The following is a 9969-nucleotide window of genomic DNA, read 5'->3' as shown; positions in this document are numbered from 1 at the left end:
AGCCGAAACAGGCGGGGAGGTTATCATTGGGTCATGAATTAAGGTGAGTATTATTGTATGCTAGTCCATCCCCCAGGGAAAAAATATTTTATTAATGTGCCTGGTTTAGGCTTTAACTACTTTACTACAGTAAAGTACAATGTACTGCAGACTGGCGGCCACTGCAGGCATAGCCAACTTCCGGAAATTTGGGTGTGCCCTGCCAGCACCCGCTGTGATTGTATACAGTGGGAGCCTGCCAACAATTCACAGCTGGGACTGATCATTTGGGAACTCGGGCACTGCCCAAGGGCCCGGGGTCAGTAGGGGGCCCCATGAGATGCCCCTGGTACCTTTCATAGGCTTTTTTGGGTGTGGTTTGAGTGTGGGTGAGGACACAGGGTCCCCATGATCCCCTATTGCCTGGGGGCCCCATGAGTTGTCAGTCCGCCCCTGGCTGGGACCTGCTGATCTGCTGTGTACAAGCACAGCTCAGAGCTCTGTGTTGGTAAACAACATAGATCTCTATTCATGGGGAGTGATCTCTCAGATTCTCATCCCTGCTTAGCAGGGATGAGAAACATAGAGATCGTTTAGTAAAAGCAGCACAATTTACACGCATTAAACATAGGCACATTTAACCCCTTGATCACCCTATTTAACACATTTAACCCCTTCCCAGCCAGTGTCATTAGTACCGTGATAGTGTATAGTATTGCCACTGATCACTGTATTAATGTCACTGCTGATGTTAGTGGCAGTTAGTCAGTGGCAGTTAGTGTCAGATTGTCCACCACATTCCTACAGTCCCATTATAAGATCACCTCCATTAGTAGTATTAAAAAAATCCAGTATATATATCATAGTTTGTAGGTACTATAACTGTAATGCAAACCAAAATTATATACACTTATTGGGATTTTTTGTTATCCTAGACATGCAGCAGAATACATGTTGGCCAACATTTATGAAGAAATTTGATTTTTAAATTTTTTTATTGGATATGTGTTATAGCAGAAAGTAGAACATTGTGGGGGTTTTTTTTCAAACATTTCAGGGTTTTTTTTATTATATCACAAACAAATTAAAAAAAAAAAAAACCCAGTGGTGATCAAATACCACTAAAAGAAAGCTTTATTTGTGTTAAAAAAATGATAAAGATTTAATTTGGGTACAGCGTTGCCTGATAGAGCAATTAAACGTAGCACAGTGCACAGTCATAAAGGAGGTAAAATCTACAGGAGCTGAAGTGGTAAAAATAGTAGATATAAAGCCTAATGGGATGGCATTCTGTTTGGCAAAGCACTTTGTATCATAAACAATTACTTTTTTTTTTTACAAAAAATACTTTCAGTTTGTGTTATTCTTTTTTGCAGCCCAGTGCTGCTGATCTCAACTTCCTGTCTACATGCACTGGCTCCGAAGTCAACTGCACAGCGCACTCTGGACTGGTTTCTTGACACTGGTTGCCTGTGGATAATGCCTGATTAATATCTGTCTGCATTGAAGCTTGTACTCTCAGCAGGGACACGTGTCAGAATGACAATGCAGCAACTGGAGACAGTTATCACTTCAAAACAAGAAGTGTCTGAATAAGGACTTTCATGGCAGGATCACCAAGTATATTTCAATGTTGGTTTCCTTTTTTTTATCTATTACACCTGCGGGGAGCTGTGCATTCTAGGATATTGGCTGTGTTCCTGAAGGAGAAACATGTGGAAACACAGTGCGTACGGTGGGGTTTGACCTCTTTCACAAGTGCATTTGATCTCTGTAAAGCCAATACATTATAATTCTGGTAAGAAGTTGGCACTTTTGGTGGTCTGGAAAGTTGGGAGCACTGAATGTTTGATTTCAATACACACGTTTTTGTGGACACTGGGTGTGGACTTTATTTTCGCATAGGTTTTTATGAGTATGTATTTTTTTATTGATGTAAACACAGCAGAGATATATTTTACTGTGCACAGGTATATTCAGTCACAGACTGGTTTTTAAGCGGTTTTGCACAATATTTCAGATATACGTAGTGCTGCAATTCCGCGTTATACCACAAAGATCCTAATTCACTCCCTGGTAATCTCTCGACTCGATTACTGCAACTCGCTCCTCATTGTCTTACCTTTATATAGTCTATCCAGTCCATCATGAATACTGCTGCCAGGCTCATCCACCTTACCAACCGTTCAGTGTCTGCTACCCCTCTCTGCCAATCCCTCCACTGGCTTCCACTCGCCCAACGAATAAAATGAAAACTACTAACAACAACTTACAAAGCCATCCACAACTCTGCCCCCAGCTACATCACCAACCTGGTCTCAAAATATCAACCAAACCGCTCTCTTCAATCCTCCCAAGACCTTCTGCTCTCTAGTGTCACCTCCTCCCATGCTTGCCTCCAGGGCTTCTCACATCCTATGGAACTCTCTACCACAATCTGTCTGACTGTCTCCTAATCTATCCACCTTTAGACGATCCCTGAAAACCTTTCTCTTTAAAGAAGTCTATCCTGCTTCTACCTAGTAAACCACCATGTATTTCCTCCATCTGCTCATCCCCCCCCACAGCTATTACCTTTTGTATCACTCAACCCTTCCTCCTAAATTGTAAGCTCTGACGAGCAGGGCCCTCTGTTTCCTCTTTTACCAAATTGTATTGTAACTGTAATGTCTACCTTCATTTTGTAAAGCGCTGTGCAAACTGTTGGTGCTATATAAATCCTGTATTATAATAATAATAATATATCTGCAAGGGGACCAGGTTTAATTGGACAGTGGTGGCAGAAATAAGGTTGGAGGATCAGAAAGCAAGAACCCTGAAGCAAGTGGAAACCCTTATGGTACCTTGACTCATAGGGGGAGATTTACTAAAACTGGGGCACTCAGAACCTGGTGCAGCTGTGCATGGTAGCCAATCAGCTTTTAAATTCAACTTGCTCAATCAGCTTTGGCAATAAAACCTTGAAGCTGATTGGTTTTTATGCAAATTTGCACCAAATGCTGCACTCTCCAGTTTTGGTAAATCCTCCCCATAGATGTCTACCTTCATTTTGTAAAGCACTGCGCAAACTGTTGGCACTTTATAAATCCTGTATAATAATAATAATAATAATACCAAGTGCATATTTTCTGTTTTATATAATTTCCATAAAACCAGCAGATTGAAAACTATTTTGAAATTAATTTACCATGTTAAATTTATATAAGATTTTTAGCGATTTAGTTTACATTTACTATAAGTCTATTCGGGCCTACAAAATATGGTAACATGCATTAAAGTTATTTTCTGCTCCGCGGATGATTCTTTTAATCCCAGATCAGCACAGCGGGGATGATCAATGTTCAAAACCGGGACTATTCAATGGACAAAATTCTACGGAACAACTTCTAAATCCTGGAAATGTATCTAGAAAACAGGGGCTGTTTGCAAGTGTACATCTTTCTCAATTTTCACTAAGGGCATCACCCTGCCACCCACTTCTATATACTTGTTTGACCATGTGAATTAACAAGAGCATCTCACATCATAAACCAGACACAGGTTCAGCCTGTTTCCTTCCTGTCTGGTAAAAGAAAGGTTTTTGCTTGCAGCGGCAAACGTAGCATTAGTGTGAATTACAGCCTCTATGTCACAGCCTAAAGCAAGGCTTGTTCCAGCAACCGAGCACTTCAGAGACCAATTTGTTTAGCTGATCACTGTCTCTTTGACATGGCTGCAAATGTTACCTTTCTTTTTCAATCAAAAACACAGCAGGGCGTGCCATCTGTTTGGCACAAGTTGCGCTCCCTTTCCCCAATGCCTTTTTTGCGAAGATAATTCAGACGTGGCAGTTTGCTAAAAATGTTTTAGCCCTCGTTTTTAAAGAGAAATATAGCTCTACCTTATGTAGGAAAACGAGGCCAGGATTTGAGAAAATGTGGCCACAAATTTTCAAAGGATTTTTTTTTTCTTCATCGCTGAAAAAGGGCACAAGGAAATATAATTTATTAAATATGAGATAACCTGTAATGTATGTTGATATTTTGCAGCAAACAGAAGATGGCTCTCTACCAGCCGGTGCTTTGACATCAGTGTATATTGTTGTTACCGTGCTAAGCAATTAAATATGCATGTTTCATTATGCATGCTGCTCCTCTTTGTCTCTCATAATCTATAGCTCCATAGAATATGCTGGTGCCATATAAATAAATGATGATAATAATGTTTGGAAAGGGGACTGGCGGTGAAATAATGTCTTTATTGGTAAAAAGTGTTAAGTTATAACCAGATTTAATAACTTTCAAACATAAAGTGCAATGAAAATAATCCAAAATCTTATTTTATCTTATTCTCATTTCCATTTATTTATTTATTATTTTAAATTGCAATATTATTTTTTTTTAATTGCCATATTTGGATATTTAAAGCAATCAGGTGTTCTGTGGAGCAGCAAAAAAAAGTAAATCAAATTCTAAGTGTGATTTTTCAATAGGATATAATATTTTGCCAGGCTGAACCAAAACAACCAAATTTAGAAAACCAGGAATTTCAAAAATATTTAAAAAAAATCCTCTGCTAATTTGGAATGTTTGACATAAACCTTATTTATTTAGTAAATGATAAGTAAGTTAACATATGATTTATTTGAAATGAGCTGCAGAAGAGAAGAAATAAATTGAAATAAACAAAAGCTGTAAAACAATAAAAGTCTTCAGGAAAAAACGCTTCTCCATCTGGGCAATAAATTAATGTAAGGCCTGTTTTTCTTTCTCATCAACTTCAGAAGATTATGCCAGTTATCTGTATGTGAGAGATATCAATATTTTATTTTCTCTGCTTTGTGTTGTAATTTTTTTTATATTTTAATTTTAAATTATTATACATTGTGAGAGCTATAACCTCCAGCAAAAGAAAAAAAATAAAGTTAGCACAAAGAGGACAAGAACTAGAAAGAAAGTGCTTATCTGATTTCTTCCAGCTCAGATGCTGTTCGGAGCAGTGAAGACCCCCTGATGTAGGAACAGATGATCAGCACCACAAGCTAACACCATAGGGAGGCTCTTGGATGTCTGGATGCTTTGCAGAATACAAATGAATCATCCACATTCTTTCTCTTGCAGCACAGCTCACAGACTGGGCCTCATTAGAATTTATTATCCCTCAGCTTTCTGATGTTAATGCACCAGTTACAGAAACAGGAAGACAGAAGCAAAAATATAAACAGAAAAGAGCAAAATTACAGCTATCATATTATAGCAAAAATACTACTTGAATATAACATATCATAATCCACGTTTTTTCTGTATTCTTGTGATTTAATCTGTGTTGCCATGTCATTTCATGCCACATGTGTTCCAGAAACTGGAGACTATAATGCCACATTTAACAGCAACTGACCTAAGTAAATTGGATCTGTCTAAGTATGTCCCCTGTAGATGCATAGTACTTGATCTAGGTGTCTTAGTGCCTATAAAGGCTTTGGATAAGAGAGTTTTATCCTGATGGTTCCCTAATCGGCATTATCAGAGATTCACTAATGACAGCCAAAATGCTTTTTAGGTCTCCAGGTCTCCCCACAATGCAGACGAAATGTCTACATTGTGAACAGGCATTTTATTGCACTTATTACTGTGGATAAGAGCCATAGAGTGACAAGTGAGCTGCAGAGCCAAGATTCTAGGCTGAACTATAGTCTACCATTTCCCCGTTAGCTTTTAATTTTTTATAACAAACAGCAATGGTAATGTTACTCCGCTGCATTACAAAGCCATCCAATATCTTTATTTCCTATAGTAAACAGGACAATGACTATACTAATATCATATTGCAGCACACATGTACAACATGCAAGAAGCATTTGGACCATGGCGGCAGTGACCTGAAACTTCTCACCGTGAAAAATAAAAAGGTTAGCAGCCTCAATTATTATCATTCGGTTCAATTAAGCAGATGTTATTTCCTTCAGAACGGTCATCCAGCTCACCTACTGTTTTGTGAACTAGAAGAAAAGCACCATTCACTTGGTTATGTTCTTGTAAACACTAATTTGGGAAATTGCCAGGGGGACACTGAACAGAACACCATTTGTGGACTATTGAAAAATTAGAAAACTACGTAATTTGAATTCATATTTACAATGCACATGGACACACATAAAAATAGGGAAAGGATTATGTCAGATATTTAGAAACCTTGCTTTGAAAGACCTTTACATTTTAAAGAAAGCCTTTAAATTTCCAATTGACTTCCCTTTTGTTGAGCACCATTATACCAATTAGATAATTGATAATTAGTTAATTTTTTCCTATATATGTAATGGGGTTGGTATACTGACATTTGTCACATGACCCAGTGAAGGTGTATTCTATTCACTTCAACCTATTATGTAATGGATTTCCTGTTTTTTTTAACTTCCCATCCGCATGATTGGGTGTTCAAAGTGCATAAAGGGTCACATGGTTAAGTAAAAAATGCGCTCCTTTTTTTAATCACCCCTTCTTTGTTCTGAATGTTTTAATACTTGCAGCTATTGAGAAAGAATATTGTAACACACCAACCAAAATAACAGAAAAAGTAAAAGTACCCTGCTTTCCAGATTACTGTGCTAAATATACAGTATATTTATGAATACAAAGAAGACCATTTATTTAGGAAACACAAATTTCTTCAGCCTGTTTACTGGTAAAATCACATATACAGTGTAACAGGCTTGCAGGCGCACATGGAAGATAAAGTGTTAAAACAAACAATGACATATGCTGCCATATGTCAACCAAATTGCTGCCATTATGGTGAGGAGAACAGATCGACATTTTAGACAAGTAGTACATTTTTACTGACAAATAGAATTTTCTGTTGCAATGACAGAAGCGTACTGTAATATAGAAAATAGTATGATTTCTACTGCTTTTAGTCCTGCACAGTGGAGACCTACGCCTAAAATGCTATCAGTGTAAATCTTGTGTCAGGGTAGAGCCTGACAGTGTGTACCTCCAAAGGCTTTTATGCTAGAGTAACATCCTTGGATCAATCTCCATAGATAACTATGAAATTATTATTCATTGCTTTCTTTCTTTCTTTCTTTCTTTCTTTCTTTCTTTCTCTCTCTCTTTCTTTTTTTCTTTCTCTCTTTTCTTTCTCTGATATTTTAATATACTGTATATATTATCTGTGTACTTTGAGTAAACTGCTTTAATAACCATGTGGCATTGGTTCTTATTTTCTATAAAGAATAACTTTTATTCAGATTTTGCAGGTATATTTTTTGAAAATGCTCAATATTTGTTGAAAGCATTGCTACTTTGAAATAATACTGCATTTGATTACTACATAATGTATATTATTGTTGTTATTATTATTATACAGGATTTATATAGAGCCAACAGTTTGCTCAGTGCTTTACAAAATAAAGGGAGACAATACAGCAACAATACAGTTCAATACAAGAGGGATAGGAGGGGCCTGATCCTTGGAGCTTACATAACTTTTCTTGATATTAAATGGCCATTAATAACTTTTCACATTGATTCCTGAGCTAAAAAAGAGGTTCCCTGGGTTGGGATAAATGATATCTCTTATCAAAAGCAGCACCACACTATGCCTCGCAAGCAATGAAATGAACAAAAGTCTGCCAAACAGGAAAATATTTTTGTATCCTGCTTAATTTACCTGAATATCTCATTTAGAAGTTCCACTACATCTGATGCTATTATCTGGACCATTATCAAGTGTCTATATAGGTTAATGTTTAGAGGTTAACATTTTCTAATTTAGCCCACACAATGAAGCTAAGCGGTAGAGACTGATCTGTGTGATTGAACATTAACCTCCCACTAAGGTAACCAACTGCACATCAAATAACTCACTTTACTTTTAGACACCCCCATAGACACATTTTCAAATGTTTACTGAAATCCAAAATTGCTCAGCTATGTTTAGTTATATTACATTGTTTCTGGGCTGTTAGTGAACTGTGACATGAGATAACATAACTAGAGGTATGCAAACTGCAGTCACAGTGATTTGCCCTACACTGTGCAAATTCACTGTTTGTAGATATAGAAAATTTTTATCAGTTTGTGCAATTTGTAGCTTCAGTTGACATTTGACATGCCCCATTAAGGTGCATTTCCAGCTTCGTCAGCCTTCATTATGACATGCAAACCTCTTCCTAGAGCCAATCAGGAGTATCATCAAACAGCACTACAACATAAAAGTATTGCAATAATACATTGGTCAGCAGTTCCTGAATTCTGAGCAACTCTTCTAAGCAGCACTATATGTCACAGCCATGACAAACAATTGCACCTTTTATGTCACTATTATCATTCATCACAGCCACATTCAGTATAACTGTCCAATGTCAGTGCACATTACAAGCTCTCAGTAGTTCACTTCTTATTTCAACGTGACTCAGGGTTCTAGATTTTGCTATAGTCACACAACCAGGCAAGATTTATGAAAGGTAATTTTAAGATTTGTTTCTTGAGGGCAAAATTAGGAATTTTAAAGTTAGGGGTTCCAATGGAAGTATTTTGCCTGCAGTTTGTTTTGTTACACATGAATTACTATAGCAGCCTTTCTCAGCCTTTTCAACACAGATAAAACCTTGAAATAACTTTCCAGTCTCAAGGAAACCCTGCTAAAAATGACTATATCTACAACTCATGATACATTAGTGTGATGGCCAGTGGGAAGAATGCTCCCTATACTTGTGGTCATTGGGAAGAATTACACCCTAAAAAGATCAGTGGTGTAAGTTGGAACTTATCTGAAAGGCAGAAATTGCAGAAACCCCTAGAAACCTCTGGAGGAACCATAGGGCTCCATGGAGTCCTGGTTGAGAAATGCTGGACTATAGGTTGTAGTGAAAAAAAATATTTTTCTTGCAGTGGATGTGTGTTGTGCTCAGTTGGTCCATTCAAAGAGTCTTTCACATAAGCTTATATGAAAAAGTTCTACACTTGGCCATCCTTGTTTTATGGCGAGGCTATCTTACACTGGTGGTGCCCAAAGATTTCTAAAGTTAAATTTGACTTACAGGGTTCTGTGTGTGTGTTTTTTCTCAATGGTTAACACATAAGTAAGGGTACTTGCTATACATATTTTCCAACTACTTGCAAGTAAAACACTGAAGTGCAGGTCCTCCTTGGATGTACAGCTCTATGGCTCTGATGGTAACTTTGCTAAGTTCCCTGCATTGCACTGGAGAGCTTGGGCATGCTGTTTAGGAGATTGTGAGCTGTCTATGAAGATTAACCTTGATTATATGTTGTGAAAAAGTAAATTTTTTAAAATTATGAAAATAGATATTTATTTGTGTTGTACATTTTTCAGATTTATCCTCCACATTTTCGGAAGAAGCAGTACATTTTTACTGCTACACCCATTAAATTTCAACCATACCTTATTAGGTGATCCAGCTATTTCAGACTGCAAAAGAATTGTGCCTTCATGGTATATAATTTAACATGGCTGACTGGTGGGGTATGATAAATTGATAATCTGCTATATGTAGAGGAAACTAATTTCGAATTGAGCACCTAAATAAACACACAAAATGTTTTTTAAGGTGCAACTTTTAGGAATTTTCTTAAAAAATGTATGTTTTTTATTTAGAATATTTTAGTCTTTTTCAAGCAGCACCAGAAAAGTATCAACACCCAAGTATTCAACTATTGTGTAATCTCAAAGAGGGATGTGGTGCAATTAATGTATGAGGTCTGGTTCAGCTGCACTGAATTACTGCAAATACTATTCAGACTCTAAGATCAAACTTATTTGTGGATTCCCGAATCTCACCTGCTTTCTTTTTTAAAACTTATTTTCCACTGATTGTGTTAAAAAGCGTAACATTCTTTATAAAAGGCATATTAAACTGAGTTCTTTGGGCCATATGCAGCCCTCTTGTCTCCTTCTTTGCAGCCCTTAGCTAGTTTTAGAGCTTATATTGAATAAGGGTCCAGCTGTTCTCCAGTTGATAAAAGCTGTATTTCCTTATATAATTCAGCT

The 9969-nt window shown here is 37.1% G+C and overlaps 1 protein-coding gene across 1 annotated transcript in view; it reads right to left on the bottom strand.

Moving 5' to 3' along the window:
- Positions 1-4534: 4534 nt before the first annotated feature.
- The window catches only part of SKAP2 (src kinase associated phosphoprotein 2), a 344778-nt gene continuing 339343 nt past the window's right edge, over positions 4535-9969 (bottom strand). Inside the window, exon 13 of the mRNA XM_089669914.1 lies at positions 4535-4758. The gene's annotated coding sequence lies outside the window, so the exon portion shown is untranslated. The remainder of the gene's footprint in view (positions 4759-9969) is intronic.

The sequence above is a fragment of the Staurois parvus genome, unplaced genomic scaffold (assembly GCF_062004578.1).
Source record: "Staurois parvus isolate SC_StPar_1 unplaced genomic scaffold, SC_StPar_1.0 ptg000082l, whole genome shotgun sequence".
In the NCBI taxonomy this organism is placed as follows: Eukaryota; Metazoa; Chordata; class Amphibia; order Anura; family Ranidae; genus Staurois; species Staurois parvus.
The sequence above is the reverse complement of the archived record's forward strand: the minus strand, read 5'-3'. Positions and strand labels throughout refer to the sequence as shown.